The 23671-nt window shown below is 44.4% G+C and overlaps 1 non-coding gene across 1 annotated transcript; it reads left to right on the top strand.

The window, feature by feature from the left end:
* The first annotated feature begins 1673 nt into the window (after window positions 1-1673).
* LOC123631228 lies at window positions 1674-1777 on the top strand. The gene has a single exon (XR_006733086.1). It is a non-coding gene; the product is annotated as a U6 spliceosomal RNA (small nuclear RNA).
* The last annotated feature ends 21894 nt before the right edge of the window (window positions 1778-23671 follow it).

Genomic DNA, 23671 nt, shown 5'->3' with positions numbered 1-23671 from the left:
GCAGCATGGAAAAGAGACAGCTGTTGTTTTTATAAGGTAAGAGTGGTGCACACGCAGCACTTTCAGAAATGATGTGGAGAGACGGACCCTGTAAAGAAAACAAAGCTGAAAACCTGCGCCTCGTGGAACTGAAATGCTCAGCAAAGAACACTAGAGCCGGGAGGACCTTTAGGAACCACCTCATCCAACCTCCTTGTTTTTGACACCGGGAAACAGAGGCACAAGGAATTGCTCCTTGCCTGAGATCTGACAGCTGGACAATGTACAGCAGGGGAAGGAACCCAGGTCTCCTGAGGTGGAGTTGTGGTCCCGACTCCAGACAGCCTTTGATCCATCCTTCAAGGGGTCCCTCTTCAGGCGTGGTTGCCTTTTCTTCCAGCCAGCAAACCCAGATATTTCCTTTAGGATACCTGAAGTGCCTGATAGTAGAAATCCAGTAAGCAGCCACCCTGGCTTTGAACTTAGGACTGCACGACTCCAAAGTCAGAGATCTTAAGCTATTTCCTATATCACTCTTACAGAGGAAGCACCGTGGAGCTACTGCAAAACTGCTTGTTAGGAATCTGTGACTGCAAACAGAGCTCCTCATGGGCTCTGCACTGGTGCTGTGGAGATGGGGAAGGCGCCCTGAGGGGATTTCTTGATCTCCATATTTCTGATCCAGGGACTGGCATAAAGCAAGTCCTTGCATCTCCAACACAGGTCCCCGGAGCCCTTGAAGGCGTGCCAGGAGGCCAAGGAGCATCCGTATACACAAGGCTCCCGAGGGTCAGCTTTACTAAAGAATTTTTGCAGAGAGATGTGTATCAAAACTCGTGCTTTTCTTTAAGTAAGATCCAAAATTGGAACTTTGAAGCTAAATATGAAAACAAAATTTGAGCTTATGATGAGCTTCCTGAGGCACCGCCTCAGGGTATCAGAGAATAAGTTTGTTCTCCTCAGGGTTGATGGTTTCCTGTTGGAAACACCTAAGAACCAGTGCGAGGAGAGAAGTGCAGTATGTTGGATGGATGGATGGACGGATGGAGGGATGGTAGTAAGGTATGCAGAAAACTTTGCAAAACTAGGGATCCTTATTAAGTCTCTCTACCGTTACCTTAGGCATGAAATGATCAACAAGAGAATTTCTAAATAGTCATTAAAAGCTGAGTTCAAAACCTGGAGCCCACAAATCCCCTAATATTGTTACGTATCCACGCACAGCTGTGAAAGGCCCACACATGGGCATACAGGTGCATTTTCCTGGCTAGTGGGAGTCATGGTTTTCATCATGTTTCCAAAGGGGTCCTCATGTCTTCTATAGAATAAGAACATTTACTGCTACTTTCTCTTGTCCTTTTTGTCCCCACTCAGCATGTCTCCAGCCCTCCTCACCAGTTCTCTCTATTCTGTCCTCTCTGAACTGTCACTGTGTAGCCTCCCCCACCAGAAATCATGCCGTGCTACATGCGTGGCAACTTACTGGCCCAGAGGAAAGGGACAGTGTGCAGAAAGCATCAAGGCCAGCCAGACTCCTCAGTTTAAGAACCCAGAGTCTCCCCAGAGTGGCAAAGGGACTCATTGACATGACATCTAGATTGTGTCCATGAGCAGCCACTGCACTGTACCCTGAGAACACAGTGAGACCCCGTATGTAAAAAAAAAAAAAAAGCTACCTCTCAAAAAAGACCCAAGTGCTCAATTTGGGCACACATATAGTAAAATTGGAACAATACAATAATTAGCATGGCCCCTGGGCAAGGAAAACATGAAAATTCGTGAAGCTTCCATAAGAAAAAACTAAAAGCACCTAAGAGGATCGTCTTATTCTTCCCAGAAAGATGCATTCCACAGGAAGCCGATGGGAAACCCTCATTCATGGGTGGGCCCCACCTCGAGAATCCAGATGGTTGCAAGAGGTGGCACGAGATTCTCCAAATTAGGGCCTCTTGTCTCTCAGGCACAGCAAGCACTGTGTCTTGGGCTCACAATACTAGTAGGGACTTATAAAATGCTTTAATCCTTTTTAAATCAGAAGAAAATATGAATATAATCTACCCTTGATAATATTTGTCTTTATACCAATACAATCATAAAATATAATTTTTAATATGTTTTATAGAGGAAAGAGAACACAAAAATCATACCACGGCCCTGTTCCAAGTGCAAGTGATTGCAATTTCACTCTCGGTGACCTCTGGATTAAATGCAGGTCCCTGAGGACCTGGGAGTTCCGGCTCCCCTGGGCTGAACGTTTAGCAGCCAGTGTTCCTAATACGAGCGAGCGGAAAGACACAGCCAGAGAGCCCCAGGTGCCTGCAGAGGAGGGGGCAAGGAGTGCTTGAAGGCAGAGTCCCCATTGTTGCTAAGGGCTGGACTTGACCTTGAGCACCCTTGTTCTATTAGTTCCACTGGAACCTCGTCTTCATTCCATGCTAATGGGATTAGCGGTAAATGGTAGAAATGAATGGATATATAAGCGAACAGGTTAAATTAGCTTAAACCAGAAATGAAATCAAATGCACTGAGCCCCAATCTCTGGGGGAAGAGGAAGGATGATTGTTAATGGAGAACAGCTGAACACGGCCCGCGTGTCCAGGGGGCTCACTGCCTAGGGAGAAAGACGTGGAATTAAACAAATATCACAAACTAATATTACATTAAAGGAAAAGTGGAAATACAGAAGAGGAAAAATTATGCCTTATGCCTCAGAGAGCCAGGGATGACTTCATGAAGAGTTTACACTTACACTGGGTCTTGAGGGATGCATAGGAGTCCTCCGGATGAAGGATCAATGTGAGATGGTGAAAGAACGTGGGCTTTGGAGTCAAGCAGACCAAGGCTCCAATCCCAGCCCTAGGCTTTACTCTCCACGTGACCCGAGACAAGATATATAACCTGTCTGAGATTCCGTTTTCTTATCTCTAAGGTACCTACCCTGAGGAGTTCTTTGGTTAAAGACAGCAATGTACATACAGCACCTAGGCGCTGGCTGGCACCTGACAGGCTTTCTGTAGATAGTAGCCACCAAGGGAGAAGGTGCATTTGAAGCTGAGGCTGTGTACAAGGGCACTGTATGAGCATGAGTCACAGAATTTGGGGAGAGGGTGTGCTGGGAGGCAGTTGGGTTGGAATTTCTTCCAGTCCTTGCGTGTCAGCTGCATGAGCCTGGGCGAGTTATTTAGCTTCCCCGCAACTGTAAAATGGGGATAGTAACAGCACAGCCTCGTAGGGCTGTTGTGACGACGCCGTGAGCTAATGCAGGTAAAACGTCCAGCACAGAGTGAGCCAGCAGCAAAGGGCAGCTATTATTGCTGCTGTCACCATCACCGTTGTTCTTTTGTCGTCACTGGGTAGAGGAAGTGAGGGAGTGGAGCAGAGAACAGACAGATGATCATACTATACTATATTAACAGGTTTTATGTTATATATACTGATAGATTTATGTCTTTGTTGCCTCTCCCCAGGAGAACAGGAGTGCCAGTGGGGGTGGGCTCTTTGTCTCATCCACTGCTGTGTGCCCAGTGTCTAGCAGAGTGCCTGACACACGGTGCTGTCAGCCCCCATATGCACGGATGCGACCAACCTCAGACAAAAATATTCAGAAAAAAAGTCCACAAAATTCCAAAAAGCAGGATTTGAATTTGCCATGCATCAAGTACTACACGAAACCATTCGAATGAAGTGACGTGTGGGCAGTGCATTAGGCATGATAAGTAATCTAGAGACGGCTTAGTGTATGCTGTGCGTAGGTTATATGCAAATACTACACCACTTTATATAAGAGACTTGTGCGTCCTCCGGTATCAGCAGAGAGCCCTGGAACCACTCTCTCATGGACATTGAGAAACAACTGTATACGCTCCATAAACATGTAGGATGGATGGATGTATGGAAGGAAGGAAGGAAGGAAGGAAGGAAGGAGGGAGGGAGGGAGGGAGGGAGGGATACATACATGGTTGGTTGCTTGGTTTGGGAAAAACATTAGGCACATTTCAGGGAAGACCCAGAGCAGGGCTGTGACTACCCCTGAGCTCCTACTGCTACTGTTAGAGCTCCGGAGAGGTCTGCAGCCGTGTCCCCGCGAGAGTGGAGCAGGAAGGAGGCAGGGGGGAGCCCTTGCAGGTGGATGGGAGAAGTCGGCACAGGTGGAGGGCACCTCAGCTCCTGAACACAAGTGCAGGCTCGGCTGGACCTTCGAGGGGATCCTGGCCAGCCCTCAGCCGCTGGTCCTGGGGGTCCTGGAATAGTTGTACGATCATCTGTGCTTCAGTTTCCTCATCTGGCACCCGGGCATGAGAAGACCTATCTTCCAAATCGTCGCAAGGATCAGACACAAATGAAGTGAAGTACTCAGCAGTGCCTGGGACAGCGGAGGCACTCAACAGAGGTGGCTGCTATTATTATTACTATTGTTAGTAATGTTAATAAAAAGGTACTTCTTAAATCATTATAATTGCAACTACACCCCAAAGGAACCACTCAGCTTTTTGCATCTCAGCTGCAAAGTTCTGCCTGAGGCTATGGCCCATGACAATCACCTGTGTGCCATTCTTCTTCCTGGCTCCCAGGGAGCTCCTGGGACACCTGCACACTGGCTCTGTCCCTGTCTCTCTGTCTCTGTTTCTCTCTTCCTCACCCCATCCCCTGTCCTCTCTCTCCTATCTTTCCTGAGGTTCACCCAACCCCACCCACCACCACTACCATAAACCTAAAGTGGCCCTCTCCTCCTTCCCTCTTCCCTGAGTCCTCCACGGAGCTTTACACAGAGCCTCAGTATCCTCATCCATAAAAATGGGCACAACACCAGCCATCTCCTGGGGCTGTGGGAGGATTCAGTGAGATGAAGCAGAGAAATGGCTTAGCCCAGTGCCTGGCACATAGTGAGTGCTCAGTAAAAGAGTGGCCATATAATTATTTTCTTACTTCTATATTTGCACCTCATATCCTTTTCGATTTTTGTTCTCTTAGAGACATGGTCTCTGTGTCACCCAGGCTGGAGTGCAGTGTCTACTCACAGGCACCATCATAGTGCACTGCAGCCTCCAACTCCTGGGCTCAAGGGATCCTCCCGCCTCAGCCTCCCGAGTAGCTGGGACTACAGGCATGTGCCATGGCACCTGGCTAATTATTCATTGTGAGTTTTGGAGTCAGGGGTTGAGCTCTGGAATGATCTTTGGATAATTCCTGACATGTATTGCAGGGTCAGTTTGGAGAAGGAGCAAAGTAATGAGGAAGATACAAAGTAGTGAGGAAGATACAGAAACATTTCAAAGGGAACACCTGCTGGCGTTGCTGGTGTTTAAAACAAAACCTGGTTCACACGCCCTCTTCCTTCTCACAGGACGGAGCTGCCAGAGGGACGTGCTTCTGCAGGTGGGTCCAGCAGGGACGTTCAGGTAGGTGGGATTGGGTAAGACCCAGGAAGAAAGAGACCGTGGCAAGTGTTAATGACAGGAGGGGCCCTTACGACATTTGCCCCTCACCCCAGATGATCCCTCCGAGGCAGGTATAATTGCAGCATTTTACAGGTGGGAAGACAGAGGCCCGGAGAGCTTAATTAACTTGCCAAAGGTCATGCTCTTCCTCTCCCGTGCAGCAGGGACTCAAATGCAGCCCCTGTCCCCCACGTCTCACTGCTCTTTAACCTCTTGGTGTCACACAGAACAACACTTGCATCGTGAATGGGGGCAGGTGGTAGATCCCAGACTCTTTGAGGACTTGGATGAAGGCATCGGGACATGTAGGCAAACGGCCTTATGTGGGAACATCTGAGGATGGACAGGAAGACACATCTCCATACCCGCAGGCGGAGGTCTAATCAGTATGAGGCCTGCGACCACTCCCTTTGCTAAGGACTAACGTCTACTGAGACCTACCACGTGCTGGTACTATGCACGAACTTTCATATATATTTTATTTCATTTAATGCTCACAGCAATCGTAAAGGCAACATCTTTTTATTCCCATTTTACAGATGAAAATCTGAGACAGAGAGCTGTCTAAGGCCACACAATCATGAGATGCCCTTCATGTGACCATCTTCTCAATCTCAAATCCCCATGGAGACTCATGGAACACCCTCACTGCTGTTTGGGTCTCACTGTGTGTCATAGCTCTCGCTGGCTACAGTGTCATTTGCAGACCTGGATATAAAGCAGGAAGTCCTTCGGGGGTTGTTTTGGTTTGCTTTTGCTACAGTAAGACCACAGAACAAACAATCTCAGCACCTCAACAGCATACAACAATGAGCACTGATTTCACTCATGAGTGCAGCTGGGGACTGGCTGATCTGGGCTGGGCGCAGTTGGGGTGGCTGTGAGCCAGGTGTCTCTCACCCCCATCATCCCACTGGAGCCAGGTGTCTCTCATCCCCCCATCAGCCCACTGGAGCCAGGCGTCTCTCATCCCCCATCATCCCACTGGAGCCAGGTGTCTCTCATCCCCCATCATCCCACTGGAGCCAGGTGTCTCTCACCCTCCATCACCCCACTGGAGCCAGGTGTCTCTCATCCCCCCATCATCCCACTGGAGCCAGGCGTCTCTCATCCCCCCCTGGACTCAGCGAGCTGCCGGGAACGTTCTCCTCATGACTGTGGCAGAGGCACAAGCGGGCAGGTAGGAGCGTGAAAGATTAAGCTTCCATCTCATTCTACTAATCCGCACAAGTCACATGGGCCAGCCAAAGTCAAGGGCGGGGAAATATAAGCCACCATGGACATGACTTCGCCACGTGACTGCAAAGGTCACATGCAAAGGTGTGGATTCAGGGAAAGTGGAGACTGTGGTCATTCTCTCTCCCTCTTCCCTTGAACCTGGCAGCATCTAGGGACACAAATGAAGCCCAGGAAAATCTCAGGTTCTCTCCAGAGGATGAGATTTGCTGACTTCCCACCTCCCGCTCATGAGGGTGTTGCTTCGACTAAACACACTTCACTGGGTTGTGAAAAAATATTAGCTATATTTTTTCTTTACTTCATTGTCTCTGATGATAATATTAAGGATAATACAATTTACAGTTGTCTGGGTCTTAAAGATTACCAGGCATGTATTATCTTACTGCTTCTCACATCAATCCTGAGAAGCATGCAGAGAAGGGAGAGCCCATGATAATGTATAATTAATCACAGCAGCAACAATAGCAGCTGGAAATTCTTCAGCTCGCGCTCTGTCCCAGGCACTGAGTAACACAGCTGACTCATGTAGCAGAGTAAATCACTGGGCCTCTGGAATCAGAATCTGCTTTGGGATCTCAGCAGGTCTGCTTCCCAGCTGTGTGGCCTTGGGCAACTTACTTAACCTCTCGGTATTAACTTCCTAAAGCTGTTGCAACAAGTTACCAAGAACTAGGTAGGTTAAAATAACAGACATGGATTCTCTCCCAGTTTCGAAAGCTGTGCTATCAAAACCAGAAGGGGGTTTCGGCCTAAGTCCAGTTGCTTGTTGCACAAAGATCCAATTATTGAGACAACAAGGATTGCAAGGAAGAAAGGAATTTTTTAATACAAAAGATATTCGAGAGAAGTTGCCTCCGATCTCTGACTGAAAGCGTTTAAAGGAGGGGCCGTGTGCCTCAGGGGAGGACGTCTGTCCAGGGCCCTTCAGAATCTCAGCTCCTTTGCAGAAAATCCACCATCTCTGGGAAACAACTCAGAAGGTCAAGTAGTTACCTAAGGGAGAGGATTTAAAAAAAAAAACCAAAAACATATGGGGGTCATTGAAATTTGTTCTTAGAACTGGTTACAGCTAGAAGTCCTCTCTTTGTAAGGACATCTGTCACTGTGGAGTAAGTGCCCACGCTACTTTAATATTAACCCACCAGAGTTAACGAATTATGTCTGAAATGACCCGATTTCAAATAAAGTCACATTCTGAGGTGTGTGAATTAGGGGGGGAATAACCAACCCAGCACACTCCCTAAGTGTTTTTCTTTTCCGTCTATAAAATGGTGGCATTAGTAGGTTCTACATATTAGAGGACTATTGTGAGGATTGGGTCAGATACAGCCAGAAAGCTCTTAGCACAGAGCCTGGTACACTTGTGAACTAAAATAAAATCTTTAGCCCCCTCTGGCTGAAATGACCCCCTTTTGGCCAACGGGACCTCAGAAAAAGGACCTCTAAAGCTGAGTTGCTGGCCAGGAGAAGGGAGGTCACGCATGTCAGGTCATGCCCCCCTCTATTTTTGGAGATACGCTCTGTAACAAAGAGATGCTAAGTCACTAACAGGCCTGAGGCTATTCAAGACAAAACTTAAACCACACCTGCAGGCCATCAATTTACTCAACAGATCACCTGAGTTTCAGTGAATGTCCAGTGGCTTGTCTCTCGTTAACAGACATCCTTATCTTAAGTTAAAATATCCCAAGCCTTTAGACAAAGCTTTATTTCTTTAACCAATTACAAATCAAAGAACCTTTAAACCCACCTATAACCGCCCCCTCTTTGAGATGTCCTGCCTTTCTGGGCCAATCCGACGTATACCCTCCACGTATTGATTTAGGATTTCACGTGTAATTCCTGTCTCCGTGAATTTATAAAGCCAAACTGTAACCCCGCTATGGCAGGTGCATTTTCTCAGGACCTCTGGAGGCCATGCACTCTGGGCCGGTCATACATATTTGGCTCAGAATAAACCTCTTTAAATTATTTTACAGAGTTCGAGCCTTTTTCTGTTAACACACTGAAAGTGCTCATTAAATAGAAGCTGCCGTCATCACTGTCACCATCACTGTCTCCACTTTGCAGATGAGGCAATGAGGTCCAGAGAGGGAAAGTTGACTGTCCTCCACCACATGGCAGAGCCAGGTTTTCTAATTCCTGAGTCAGTATGCCATACATACAGTAGATACTCAATACATGCTTCATGACAACAATCTGAAATGCAAGGGGCATATGCTAGCCATGGCCCCATGGTCACTCAGGTCTGGAACCTAGAGGGCTGGGACCCAAACCCTCTGACTGTCAGAGTTTCCTACCCCTCCCTTGGCTCCCTGGCTCTTTAAAACCAGCTCTTAATTCCTCTGCTCTCTGTCTAGGGGGTTGGGGTTGGCATACCTGGGTAATGATGTTTACCATTAATATTGCAAATGGGATTCCATAAATTAGCCAACCTGCTGCTGGCAGCTGCCGGGCTGGAATTCTTTCAGCAGCTGGCTTTTCAGCTGTGAAAATGCCGCAGGGACTTCTGGCTCGCTGCAGTTCCCCAGGGAGTCTGCCCTGTCAAAAAGGCCTTGCCAAGACAGAGAAAGCCAAGTTTTGAACACTCCTGTTAACAAATTGCACCTAATCGTACCTCCATGTGGGCTTCCCTAGGCTCACAGCCAATTTGTCCTGGGAACTGGGGGCTCTGCTGGCATGATGTGGGCAAGTTCCAGCAGAGCCAGACCCAGGCAGTTTGTGGTAGACGGATCAGTGCAGATGTGGGGCTGCTCAGCTCCTGTCCCAGGACGCACTCGTACCGACCCCCATGACCTCACTTCCATTCTCTGGGAAGCCCCTTGCATTTCCCCCATGCACAAGCCACTGAACCAGACACAGACCCCAGGAAACAGATGCAAAACAGACATGGTCCCTGAAATCTAGGCTCAGGAAGGAGATGAGGCGCACAAACCTCCCTAATTAAGTCAGTGAATGAAAAGACCTTCAGAAAGGAGGGCAGGAGCACAATCTTCTGAGAGGATCAGGAAAAGCTTTATTGACAGGTAGTATCTGAGTGGGCCTTGAAGGTTGAATAGAAGTTCAACAGCTAGTGGCAGAGTTATAAGTATGAGTAACAGCAGGGAGGTGGGAATCCCAGGGCATGTACAAGAAACATTGATTTCAGCCAGTTTATGTCAGACAAAATAGACGTTAAATCAAAAACTGTAAAAAGAGACAAGGACATTACATATGACAAAGGGGTCAATTGTTCAAGAGGATGTAGCAATTATGTGCCCAACATTGGGTACCTAAATAAACAAAGCAAATATTAAAGGATCTTAAGAGAGATATATCTCAATACAGTAATATTAATAGTAAGGGATTTTAAAATACCACTTCCAACAATGGATGGATCCTACAGACAGACAATTAATGAGGAAACACCGGACCTGAGCTACATTTTAGACTAAATGGACCTAACAGACATATGCAGAACATTCCACCCAACAGCAAGAGCATACACATTCTTCTCAAGGGCATAAAACAAATCTAAACAAATTTAAGAGGATTGAAATCATATCAGGTATATTTTTCAATCACAATGGTATGAAACTAGAAATCAGTAACAGGAAAAATCTTGAAAAATTCACAAATGTATTAAAATGAAACAAGATGCTCCTGAGCAAGCAGTGGGTCAAGGAAGAAGTCAAAAAAGAAATTAAAAAATATCATGAGACAAATGAAAATGGAAACACAACATACCAGAACATGGGATGCAGCAAAAGCAGTTCCAAGAGGGAAATTTGTAGAAATAAACACCTATATCAAAAAAGAAGAAAGATCTCAAATAAACAACCTAATGTGTCACCTCAGTAACTAGAAAAAGAACAAACTAAGCCCAAAGCCAGTGAAAGGAAGGATATAACAAAGATCAGAGCAGAATAAATGAAATAGGAACTAGAAAAACAACAGAAAAGAAAATCAATGAAACTAAGAGTTGGTTTTTTGAAAAGAACAAAAATTGACAAATCCTAATTAATTAGACTAAATGAGAAAAAAGAGAGAAGATTCAAATAAATCAGATATGAAAGAGGAGACATTACAGCTGATACCACAAAAATACAAAGGATTATAAGAGATTACTATGAGTAGCTATACACTATCAAATTGGATAACCTAGAAGAAATGGATAAGTTCCTAGACACATACATCCTACCAAGACTGAATTATGAAGAAACAGAAAATCTAAACAGACCAATAACAAGTATGGAGATTGAATCAGTAATAGAAAGTTTCCCATCAAAGAAAGGCCCAGGACCTGATGGCTTCAAGAGTAAATTCTATCAAACATTTAAAGAAGAACTAATTTAAATCCTTTTCAAACATGTTCCAAAAAATCAAAGAGGAGGGAATACTTCCAAACTCATTCTACAAGGCCAGCATTACCCTGATACCAAAGCCACACAAAAGCATTAGAGAAAAGACATTTATAGGCCAATATCCTGATCAACAAAGATGTAAAAGTTCTCAGCAAAATACTAGCAAAAAGAATTCAACAGCACATTAAAAGGATCATTCAGCTTGATCAACTGGGATTTATCCCTGGGGTGCAAGGATGGTTTAACATATGGAAATCAATAAATGTGATGCATCACATTAACAGAATAAAGAACAAAAACCATATAATTCTCCTTCCATCATTCCCCACCTTCTCCCTCCTCCTATTAAAAAAATACATAATCATCTTATCAGATGCAGAAAAAGAATTTGACAAAATTCAACATCCCTTCATGATAAAAACTCTCAGCAAATTAGGTATAGAAGGAATAAACCTCAATACAATAAAAACCATATATGACAACATACAGCTATTATACTCAAAGGTGAAAATGTGTTGTTAAACTATAATTGGTGGTTTTTGTGGACCTTATCTCTGGTGACAATGGTCTCATGATCCTTATCTGGACAGTTCTGCTGAGCCATCTCTTGTGGCTTAAGCTACTAGGAAACAAACAGCAAAAAACATTTTTCTGCCCCTTTGATTACTGACCTCAGGCAGGAATGCAGGTTTTAATTTCCCAAAAGGGTGGGGAGGGGGGTTAAAGAGACAACTCATAAAACATTTAATTGCCCTTTTTCTGACCTTTACCTCTGTTACAGTTGTATGACTTTATACATTTACCAAAACCCATTGAACTACACACTTAACCTGGGTGAATTTTATGGTACATAAATAACACTATAAAGCTAGGTTTTGTTGTTGTTGTTTTTTTTAAGGCAAGATACTCAAATAGGCACTTCACAAAAGAGGCTATCCAAATAGCCGGTGAGCTTGTGAAAAGATGGTCAACATCATTAGTCATCAGGGGAATGCAAATTATAATCACCATGAGATACCACTACATTCCCCCCAGATTGGCTAAAATTAAAAAGGCAGAAAATACCAAGTGATGGAGAAGACTAGGAACAACCAGAACTTTTGTACACTGCCGGTGAGAATGTAGAATTGCCCAGCTACTTTGGAAAGTACTGTCTACTAAAGCATTTCCAGATAGTGGGGTAAGTGCTCAGAAAGGAAAGGGATGAGGGATTACAGCTGAGGTAAGGATCAGAGACCAGGGCTGGGAAGGAGCTGTCCTGGGGTGGATGGTGTTGTTGAAGAAGAAAAACTTTTCCTCAACCCTCTCAGGGTCAGCACCTGGAAACCTGTGAATCAAACTGACAAAAGACAGATTAATAGTAGAAAAAAGAGCATATCCTTATGAACAAGGGAGCTAACAAAAGAAGCTGCTCCCATGCTAAATGGTTAAAGTTAGCGTTAGGGTGGAAAGCCTAGTAGGTGCTCATGGTGCAGGTGGAGAAAGATTTCTCATGCAGAAATGAAGATGTAAAAGTAAAACGAAAATTTAATTTTATCCTTTAGAAAGACGGGATGTGTGTGTGTGTGTGTGTGTGTGTGTGTGTGTGTGAGAGAGAGAGAGAGAGAGAGAGAGAGAGAGAGAGAAGAGGGGAGAGAGAGCAGGGAGACCATGTGGCATCCCAAAGAAAGAGAGGGGAGGTGCCAGCAGCCAGGACAAGTGGCTTGCTGCTTTTATGGGGACAAAGAGAAAAGTAGTAATTGTTGTGGAGTAATTAGCAGACAGTCGCCAGAAGTCGATATGTCAAGTTGTCCATCTTTCTTGTTTCTTCTGCTCCTGGAGACTCGGTTATCTCTGAAATGTAGTCAGGCCTATCAACAGAGACGTGAGTTTGCCACTGAGATATGGTTTTGGGGAGGAAACGAAGGCCTAAAGTTTACCCCGCTGCCGTCTGGTCTTGGGGCTTCTTGGGAACACCTTTAGGCTACAGAAACAAACTCTAAAGGCTGTGAGCAGGTGAATGTAAAAAGAAAGATTTAGGTTTCCTTTCTTTTGTTCTTTTCCAATGTTTTGTGAAAACAGAGTCCCAGCAGGTTGCCTGCCAGGAGACAGAGCTCATAGGATTGATCTTTAGCTGTTATTAGAAAATTACAGGATTAGATATTTTCCTGTTATTTCAGCAAGGCCGTCCTTACAAGTTACAGGCTTATATAAGACAATCTATGATTTACAATAGTTAATTCGACTTACGATATTCTGACTTGACAATGGTATGAAAGTGACACACATTCAGTAAAAACTGTACTATGAATTTTGAATTTTGATCTTTTCCCTGTAATTTTGATTTTGATCCTTTCCCTGGGCTGTCGATATGCAATACCTTCCCACAATGCTGGACAGCGACAGCAAGCCACAGCTCCCAGGAGATCCCGAGGGTAAACCACAGGTACTCAGTGTTGCCCGATGATTGTGCCTAAGCGTAGGCTACTTACTGTAAGTGTTCTGAGCATGTTCAGGGCAGGCTGGGCTAAGCCGTGATGTTCCATGATGCAGGGAGCAAAGGCGCTTGCCACCCTGGGGTTTGCTGAACACTCACTGCCATGAGGCAGATTGATTACTTGGAGAAAAAGGTACAAATTTATTTAACATGTATACATGGGAGCCTTCAGACTGAAAACTCAGCTCCCCAGGGGGGTTTAGAAGCCTGTATGCGTTTCTTGTAAAACGGGTTGTGGAAGCGGGGGAAAGAGAAAGTCTGTTGAGGGGCAATAAAGGATTACTAGGGAGGATAAGTGGACGGGGAACAAAGATTAACTAGTAAATAGTTCTCTTTGGAACTTGAGTGAGTCTGAGAGACAGAAAATTACCTTCTTAAAGAGTCTATTCAGTTGTGGTCACATTCCCGCTCTTACAGGGAGGGGAAGAAAAGAACAATTGTTCTCCTAGGTTGGTCTGGATTTTAGGCAGATAAAAAAAGTTGAAGTTTTTCAACTTTTTGGTGACAGCCCATGGTGTGGGGAAGAGGGGGAAGGTCAGAGAGACTTTGATGTTTCTTCAATCAGTCTAGCATGTCAAAATGCCATATTTTGGGCTCTTAGTTTCCGAGCCCAAACAGTAGGTTAGGTAAGTTAAATGCATTTTCACCTTATGATATTTTCAATTTACGATGGGTTTATCAGGACCTAAACTCATCATTGAGTTGCATCTGTATACCTAACTTAGTAGGGAAATGGAGCGGGGAGAAAGGGCTTCTGTGGGAAGAAGAAATAGGTTTCTTCAGGGTTTTTAGGAGAACACATGGGAACTGGGAAAGTTTGTGATTGTTTATGCAGGAGCAAGTGGTCTTTCCATTTTCTTCGTGGCCATAAAGCTCCCCAGGAAAGGGGTATTTATGGTAGGTTTGCTCTTAGTCTCTCTCCTGGGGGTAGACCCAGCCCTGAAGAAGGAATTTCTGGCCGTTTAATTTCCCAAAAGTTGCTGACTTTACTCAGATAAGGGAAGCTCCAAAAACACTTCTTTCTGTATCTGTTGACTCTCAAATGTCTTCCACTGAAAATAATCTTTATACCAATTCTGGGGTCAGGGTAGGTCCCCACAGCATTTAAGCTGAGACCTGAACCTTAAGTAGAAGGAGGCCAGAAGAGACGTCTCCAAGAGAGGCTGTGGTCCCTGCCCCTGCCCCGGGCCTGGATGAGTCATTGGACACCTGGATGGGAACTTGTGGAATATGAATTTTAAGGTGCATCCCAGTCTTAAAACTCTCTGGATTTTCTCGAGACAAAAAGGAGATGAAAATAAAAGTTGGGGCTCAACACTGGGCTGAGAGTCAGAATGTCTCAGTGAGACCTGCCTGCCCATCTGCTGTGTGGTCTCAGGCAGGTCATTTAACGTCTCTGAGCCCCAATTTCTCATTTGCAAAATGGAAGTAATACACTAACCTCAAAGCGTTGTGAGGTCAGATGAGCCCATGTCTGAGAGGGCGGGCAGTGGGCACTGGGGAAGTGTGGGTGGAACGTGAAGTCTAGCTCTAGTTCATGTCTTGGAGTCAAGCGTGCAGGAGGGCAGAAATGGGGAGGGGGAGGGGACTGGAGTCCGGTGACATGCGGTGGTCTGGTTCCAGTCTCTCCCTGGCGTGGGTGGGCCAGCCAGGCAGGCCCCAAAGAGGGAAGGGAGGGTGAGGCAGCCAGTAGGTTCCAGAAGCGGTGCCTGCGGGCCAGGGTTTGAGCACCATAGGGGCCAAATACCAGGCTTCTCGGCCAAAGGGCTCAAGGCCATGGTGAGAAAGAGGGTGGCCAGCCCGGGGAGGGGTGAGCCGGGAGCGTCGCGGGGGCCAGGGCCAGGGCCACGTGGGGCGGAGGGGCAGAGACATGGGCCGCAGAGCCCACCTTATCCGCTGGGAGGAACCGGCCCCTGCGCAGTATTTGGTTGTGCGGCGCCCTCTACTGGTGCGTCTCTGAACTGCACGCACCTGTCACAGACACCCGGAAAATCCGCCGCCACCACTCGTTCCCCTGCACCGAGCACAGGACACCCCCAGACAGAAACAGGCAGGCTGGGCACTAAAGCTGGGCTTTGATTCTGGTGGCGGATATCAAACTTCAGGTCATTTTACCCAAACGCTCAATCTGAAAAAATAAATTATTTAACGAATTTATGTAGTGCTTACTACCTGCTAGGCACTGTTTTAATGCCACCTAATTGACTATTCAAAGTCGTTCTATGAGTAAGGCCTATTAGTATACCCATCTTACAGAGGAGGAAACTGACGCGGGGGTCACACGCTGATGTGCCAGGCAAGTGGCAGGCTGGAGGTCCGCACTGGCAGCCCGGCCTCAGGGTGTGTCGCTTCACCCTCACAGCACACTGCTCCTCTTTCTTCTTAATGTAACAGGTCTATGGAGGTATAATTTACATACCACACAAATTACACATTTAAAGTGTGCGATTTAGTGGGTTTTAGTACGGTCACAGATGTGTGCAATATCACCACAGTAAATTTTAGAGCACTTTCACCACCCCCAAAAGAAGCCCCATATCCCTTAGCAGTCGCTCTCCACCCCGCCCTCCCGTCCCCAGGAAACCCCAGTCTACTTTCTGTCTCTAGGAATTCGCCTAATCTGGATGTTTCTTATGCATGGAAGCAGATAGCATGAGATTCTTTGTGACTGGCATCCCTCACTTAACACTGTTTTCTAGGTTCATCCGTGTTGTGTTTGTATCAGCCCTTCATTGCTTCTAGTCTGGATACTATTCCATTGCATGGATATATCACAGTGTGTTTATCGTTCATCCATTGCTGGACAATTGGGTTGTTCACACTTTTTAGCCATTATGAATAATGCTGCTATGAATTTTCATGTACAAGCTTTGGGGGGACATAGGTTTTCACTCCTCTTGGGTGTGTACCTAGGAGTGGAATTGCTGGGTCATATGGTAACTCTATGTTTAACCTATTCAGGAACATCCAGACTGTCCCCCTCATTATTTTTTTTTAAAAGATGAGAACACCGAGTAAGGCCCAGAGTGGGAGGGGACTCTCCAAGGTCACACAGCAAGGTAAGGAGAGAGCCAGAGAGGAAAAAGTAGTCACTTAGTGGTAGAGGTTCACGGCTGATGCAAAAAGAGCTAGTTTCTGGGCTCTGATCATCATAGACAGGTTTTCCAACTGCACAAATGCCTGGCGGGAAGATATTTGAGACTCGTGCAGAGTGCAGGGTGATGCTTCATTGTGCAGGGCTGTCGCTCTTGCAGGGCATCCCTGCCCATCCTACCCCCAAATGCCAGTTGACTCCCTCATCATCACCACAGCGAAAAGCTGCCCCACGACTTTCCTAAGTGTCCCATCAGGGTGGTCCCACCCCTTGGAAGCCCAGCTTTAAACACCCGCTGCTTCTCCCAGATTCTCTTCCTGCCTTCCCACCCTCCCCCATCCCTACCAGCCTGGGGAGAAGAGCTTCCTGTTCATTCCACGTGGATTCTATTGAATCTACTTTCTATGTCCTGAGATCTCCTTGCAGCTTACCTTTGAAACTCAAGAGTGGAGCCTCCTTGTTCTCTGCTTTGGGCAACCTTCCCATCCCTTCTGGGACAGCCCGGATGGATGGGGAAGATGACAAAGCGTAAAAGATGTGGGAAAAGCAATCTCTGGTTACTATTTAGAGACGATTCTCCCACCATCCACTTCCTGGGGGAACAACGTGAGCAGAGGACAAAGGCAGCCAGTGTGGAGAACACGTATTCTCAGTGTCCTCCAAGAGGCAGGCTTCACCCAGATGGGAACCCGGAAGGGAAGGTGCCTCATGCCTGGGTGCTCAGAGAATGCAGGGGCAGAGGAAGGAGCAGGGACAGGGAAGTCTGAGGGGCCAAGAGAGAACAGGAGAGGTGAGCAAAGAATAAATATGGAGGCCGGCGGTATCACTGCCTTCCCTGCTACCCCCACAGCCTCTCTTCCTGGAGGCCACCTGTGGTCCCCAAACTTCTTTGGTGGCTCACCCATCAGTTTAAAAAAAAAAAAAGTTGAGCACCAAATCTCTTTTGTTTATGCATTTAGTTATTTATTTGTGTAAACAAATCCCCATAAGTCTATTTATTTATTATATGTATACATGCATTGTGTATCTATTACAATAGAAGTCTTCAAATTTGGGTACATAGACCTCTAGAGTTTGGGAATTTATCTCTTGTTCATCAGTTGCCTTGTGTTCTCTTTCCTAAAATTTGATGTGTCTGAGGATAAACTTGCATTCACAAAAGTCTTCTCCCACCTAACAGAAGAAAGCCACCCCCTCGTTCACCCAGATCTCACCAAGGTGAACCTTGGGCAGGGGGTGAGAGGTGTCTCACATGGAAATGATTCAAAATATTGGTTTGGCAAAACCTCCTTTGATGACTAAAACCGAAGCACCATAAATGTCTGGGGCTCCATGTTTTATCCAGGGCATGAAGTTTAGCACTGGGAATGGGGTATCGCAGCCCACGTTGTAGGGGACACTAGCAAGGTGGGAGTATGACAATTTTTATCTCATGGCCTGTCCTCTTTCATAAAATGCATAGACATAAAATGCATCACTCTTGACAGCATCTCTGGAGAGTAAAGCAAACAAGCCTTGGTAAGAGACACCGAGGCTGAAAATAGCTTTTTAAAACGCATTTAAACATGAGCAATTTTTTCAGCTAATCTCAATACTTCCCCCAGGGCAAAATGCAATTTAGAACAGCAGAAGCAATATTGGCTGGTGACACTCTTCAGAGCAACTACAATGTTTGTTGGGGCTACTCAGCATTTCAAAATGCTTTAGATAAAACAAAAACCCATAGATTAAACCTTAATTTCTTTCAGATTGAGTGTATATTATTCTATGAGGTTGCTAACACTTATTTTTATCTAGTCATGTGAAATATTTATTCTGATTGTAGTCAATCCTCCTTTTATCTTTAAAAATGTTTGTTTTCTACTTCCTATTTTTTAAATTTATATGCCAGAAAAATTAAATTTTAACATTCTTATATGTTTCTTTCCTCTTCCCTGAAATACACAGAACATGTTTAATCCTGATGATGTCTTACAAAGTTAATGTAATTATTCTGATTTTTACACTTGATTCTTAAGTAATTATTCTCATAGATTAGACATGAAAATTCAAAAATTCCCCTATATACACATTTACTCAAGAATGCTATACATTTTCTCATAATCCTTACTTCACATATAACTCATATTTTAGCTACATCATTCTGCCTTATTTAAAATTAAGTAAAGAGAAAAAATACTAATTTTTCTTGTTTTATAACTTATTGTAAAATGAATGTATTATTTTAATTTTATCTTAACTGCTTTTGATCATTTGTCTTATGAGATGCACTCCATAATTTATTTCTCAGTCATTTTAAAGATAATATTCCTTAAATTACATATCAAGAGATTTATGTAATTGACAAATGAAGCCTAGGTGTTCTTTTCTCACAGGAAATAAATCTGATTTGGCTGAATGGCTTGAAGCTGAGCACTATTCGCCAATTGGGTATTTTCCAGAAACAGGATGCTCTGAAACTCTGCCGCTCCGTGACCTTGACAAAAATGTATTTAAAAGAGCTTATGTGATAAAAACATCTTATAAAAAATAATATAGGTATAGTGAAATTAATGATATTAAAATTTTCCCGGTCCTTTTTCAGACTAGCAGTTTAAATTCTGAGTGAAGAAGTAACAGGTATCATGAATAATCCTTGGCAAATCATGGTAAGGCTTTAGCCTTTTGGCTCCACTTCCCAGAAACTGAGAAACTGAATGACCCTGACGACTGGTGAACAACTGTTTTGCACGTGCAGTGTTTTCCAAGTCCTTGCAGTCACACTGAGAAAGACCTAGTTCAATGTACCATTAGTAACAGATCTTGCTGATCAGTCACTGTGTGATTTTTAGTTATGCTATGGAAGGATTTAAAAGAATTGAGTGACAAAATTCTTTCCTTTCCTATTTATGTGAACAAGAGTTCTCAGCCCAAACATCTATAAAAATAACAAGTAAGAATAGAATTGGTGCTGAACCTGGTCTCGTTCTGACAATGTCACATCCATCCCTGGGGAGAGAGAGGGCGGGTCTGCCAGCTCGTTACGAAACACATTTCCAATAAAGGTTTACTCTGTAAGTCTCTAAAACTAACTTATCACAAACTGTAATACAATATAGCATTTTGACCCATTATGTACTAGTAATAATTGATAATAAATAACTCAAAATCCAGAAAACACTTTTAGCACATAGTGCCCTAAAGACACAGAAAATAAAACACATTTTAAAACTCTCAGTTAAATACAAATTTTTGCAGAAATGTAGGAGAGGTTGATCAATAAAATATTTTCAATATTTTATTACACTTTTAATGTCATAAAAATACATGACATTAGGATAAAAGTACGTTTGAGAAGTGGAATGGAAATATTAACTTCAAAGGGAAAAGAGAAGGAAGTGAATATTTCAATGTTAAGGAGCCTGTACATAGTTTTGAATGGATTATATTATTGTATCAAACTATCCTGATAGAGTCCATTGTGTACATATTTAAAATGTCAATACTTAAGGATTTCTTTTTTAAGGATTTTTTAACATTTATTTTTCATTTGTATGTATTCATGGGGTACTTGCAACATTGATATACTGCAGTCTGGTGAAGTCAGGGCCTTCAGTGCATCCCTCACCGTAGCAACACACACTCTACCCACCGGGAAACCTCCCATCCTCCACCCTTCTCCCACTGCCCGAACCTCTCCGAGTCTCCATTGTCCACTGTTCCACACTCTGCTTCCACGTGCACACATCATTCGCTCCTGCTTATAAGTGAGAACAGGCAGTGTTTGTCTCTCTGTGTCTGCGTTGCTTCATTTAAGATAATGGCCTCCAGTTCCATCCATGTTGCTGCAAAAGACATGATTTTATTCTTTTTCGTGGCTGAATGCTATTCCACTGTGTATGTACACCACACTTTCCGTACCAGTCCTGCACTGATGGACACTTATGTTGATTCCATATCTTTGCTGTCGTGAATAGTGCTGTGATAAACGTACAAGTGCAGTTGTATTTTTATATATTGACTGCTATTCCTTTGGGTAAATACCCAGTAGTGGGATTGCTGGATTGTATGGTAATTCTATTTTAAGATCTTTGAGAAATTTCTATACTGTTTTCCATAGAGGTTGCACTAATTTACATTCTCACCAACAGTGTCAATACATAAAACTGTCTGGCAAGTGCATCCTTTGCAGTTATATCTTACGATGAAATTTAGATGCTAACTTAGAAATGTGCCCAAAATACATAGTTTTGCAGAATATATTTGATGATGTGTGAGGGAAGGGACTAGTTGAGGATCACTGTACCACTCTACCAATAGGTTATAAATTTAGTGTGGGATATGGGACCATCTGGTAAATGCGCAGAATGAGGGCTCTAGTAGTGATTTGTATATTAAAAATAATAGGACTAATAACAGAAGCCGATACCTAAATAACTGTCCTGTGCCAGGCACTGTTCTAAGCACTTTACATTCATCCTCCAACACCACCACCATGAGGGAGGAACTATGAAGGTCCCTACTTCACAGATGGCAGAACCGAGGCACAAAGGGGCTAAATAACTTGCCTGAGATGACACAGCTCCTTGGTGACAAGGCCAGAAAGGAGACCTTGCAGTGGGGCCCACACTCTAAACCACTGTGCTGATTACCTATTTAATCATTATTACGTTTTAAATTTAAAAAATGGGTATCCTGTGAAGATACATTCTGATGATTTCTTCCAACATGTTAGTGGGCCCTCGTGCCACCGGGGTGTGCCTGCCCTGCTTTGCAGGCCACTGCCCTGCAGCTCTGGCTCTCAAGATGTGGAGTATGAACTGCCTGAGTCAGAATCACCTGGGGTTTCTGTTAAACATGCTGATGGCTGCGCCCTGCCCACAGCCTCCAGGGTCAGTCTGTGGGAGGTGGCCCCAGAGTCTGCCTTTTGCCAGCGTCCAGGCTGGTTCTGGTGCACCTGGGGGCTGGAGAAGGGCTGCCGAGCAGGGGCCACACCAGCCTCTAACACAGGCCCTCTGTTCAGATACTGTCCTACCCAGCCTCCATTTCATCTACTTTTGGCAAAAATCCACTGAGAATCAGAAAACGGAATATCGTCTTTCTCTCTTGGTGCCCTCAGCCTGCGAGGTGGATGTTATCCCACTATACAGATGAGAAAACAGGGTGACTAGCAAGAGCCTCCAGAAGGGAAGCCTCCTGTTGGTACCTTGATTTTAGCCCAGTGAAACTCATGTTGGACTTCTAATCCAGAGAACCTTAAGATAATAAATTTGTCTAGTTTTAAGCCCCTACACTTGTCGTCATTTCTTACAGCTGCAACAAGAAACTAATACAGTTAGTGAGTGATGGGGGCCAGATTCAGGCCCTGGTAGTCTGATGCCAGCATCAGCTGGTCTCTCCACTATGGGTTATGTTGATTTGTTTCTAAGCCCTGAGCTTCCTCTGGGAGTTACATGTCTGTTTCTGACTCCTTCACTACGTGGTGTCTCTAGTCTCCATCCCCTACAGCTCCTACCTCAGGGCCTTTGCATGGGCTGTTCCCTCTGCCTAGAAAGCTCTTCCCCCAGATATCTGAATAGCTTACTCCCTAGTTCCTTCAGATTTCTGCTCAAGTATCATCCTATTTAAAGTTAAAATCACCTTACCACCAACTACCACACACTGCTAATCCTGTTTAATTTCCCCATGGGATTTATCACCTTGTGGTACACTATATATTTTATGTACTTGCTTGTTTATTGTAAAATCTATTAGGCAAAGGATTTTTGTTTGTTCAATCACTGCAGTATCCCTGGAGGAGAGCCTGGAGCATGTATATGCTCAGAAGTTATTTTCTGAATGAATCTTGAGGTAGGACAAAGAGGTACAAGGTACAGATGGAAGGAGAAGTGGGATGTTGAAATGTGGCAGAGGTCAAGTGACAAGACTTGACCACTGAGCTGGCTGGGGATGGGCGAGGGAGAAGAGAGGCTTCTGCTACACATACTCAAACACAAGTGTATGTATAAATATGGTACGTGACTATATACATTTATAAACATATGTATACATTATTGACAAAGTATGAAATCCGATACTGTGTTTAAATTCCTATATATCCTAAAGGGAGGCTAGGCAAATTACCAAAAAGTATATATACTATTTTCATAAGTAAGAAAGATAAAAGTAATAAATGTGACTGTTCATAATCTTCCACTCTCTCCCCAGCACCATTCCCTCCTTCTAATGCAGAAGGGTTCTCCCTGCCTGGGTCAGTTCCTGTGCTCCTTTCTCAGGAGAACCCAAGACATAGGTAAAACATAGATAAAACTAAAGACAGCAGAAAAGTTAAGCTTACCTACATAATGAACCACTAAGAGAACGCATGGAGAGGGTTAGAGAGACTGCTTGGGGCGCTCAGCACTTGGGGAGGTTGGAAGTTGCAAGTGGGAAAGAGGGACAGTTGCAGAGATGGCTGTCAAGGGTGCGGGGAGAGTATTGAGAGTGTCAGCCACAGTTGGAAGAGATGAAGAGAGTTGCTGTGGGTTAGGAAGGCACCTCCTATCATGGAATGTCCTCCAAAATTTGTCTTCTTAAGCTTTGGTTGTCAGCCTGTATTTCTCAGAATGTTGCTGTCTTAGGAACCCTAGACTTCCTCAGGTTATACACCTTGCCTGGACATTCCATGCAGTGCTAGCGTTGCTTTCAGCATTTGTGAAGGGATGGCTGTCTTGAGTCATCCTCTCCTGTGTGTATTCATGTATTGTATCAGATTAGATGCCAGATTTGTTAATGGAGGTAGGCAGTGTCAAGACTTCGATTACAGTGTGTTAGTGATGATGAAAAGGAAGGAAGAAGTGTGCCTGTTGTGTGATAATAAGTGAAATATTTTGTTTCATGACTAAAATGCCTAGATTAATCTGCAGAGAAAAGAAGGAAAGGAAAGAAAGAGGGAAAGAAAGAAAGGGAAAGAAAAGAAAGACCCATCTCTCCATTTCAGCAAGATGCAGCATTTTGACCACCTGTTGTTGTGGAAATTTCCAGAAACAGAAGGGATGCTGGTTATCTTTCTGATGATCTGGAGAGTGTAATAAAGGATGAACTTTACCAGCTGGGTTCAACATGAGGAATTTTAATATAGCAT

Source organism: Lemur catta, chromosome 1 (genome assembly GCF_020740605.2).
Source record: "Lemur catta isolate mLemCat1 chromosome 1, mLemCat1.pri, whole genome shotgun sequence".
Classification (NCBI taxonomy): domain Eukaryota; kingdom Metazoa; phylum Chordata; class Mammalia; order Primates; family Lemuridae; genus Lemur; species Lemur catta.
Note: the sequence above shows the minus strand (reverse complement) of the source record. Positions and strands in the feature narration are given on the sequence as shown.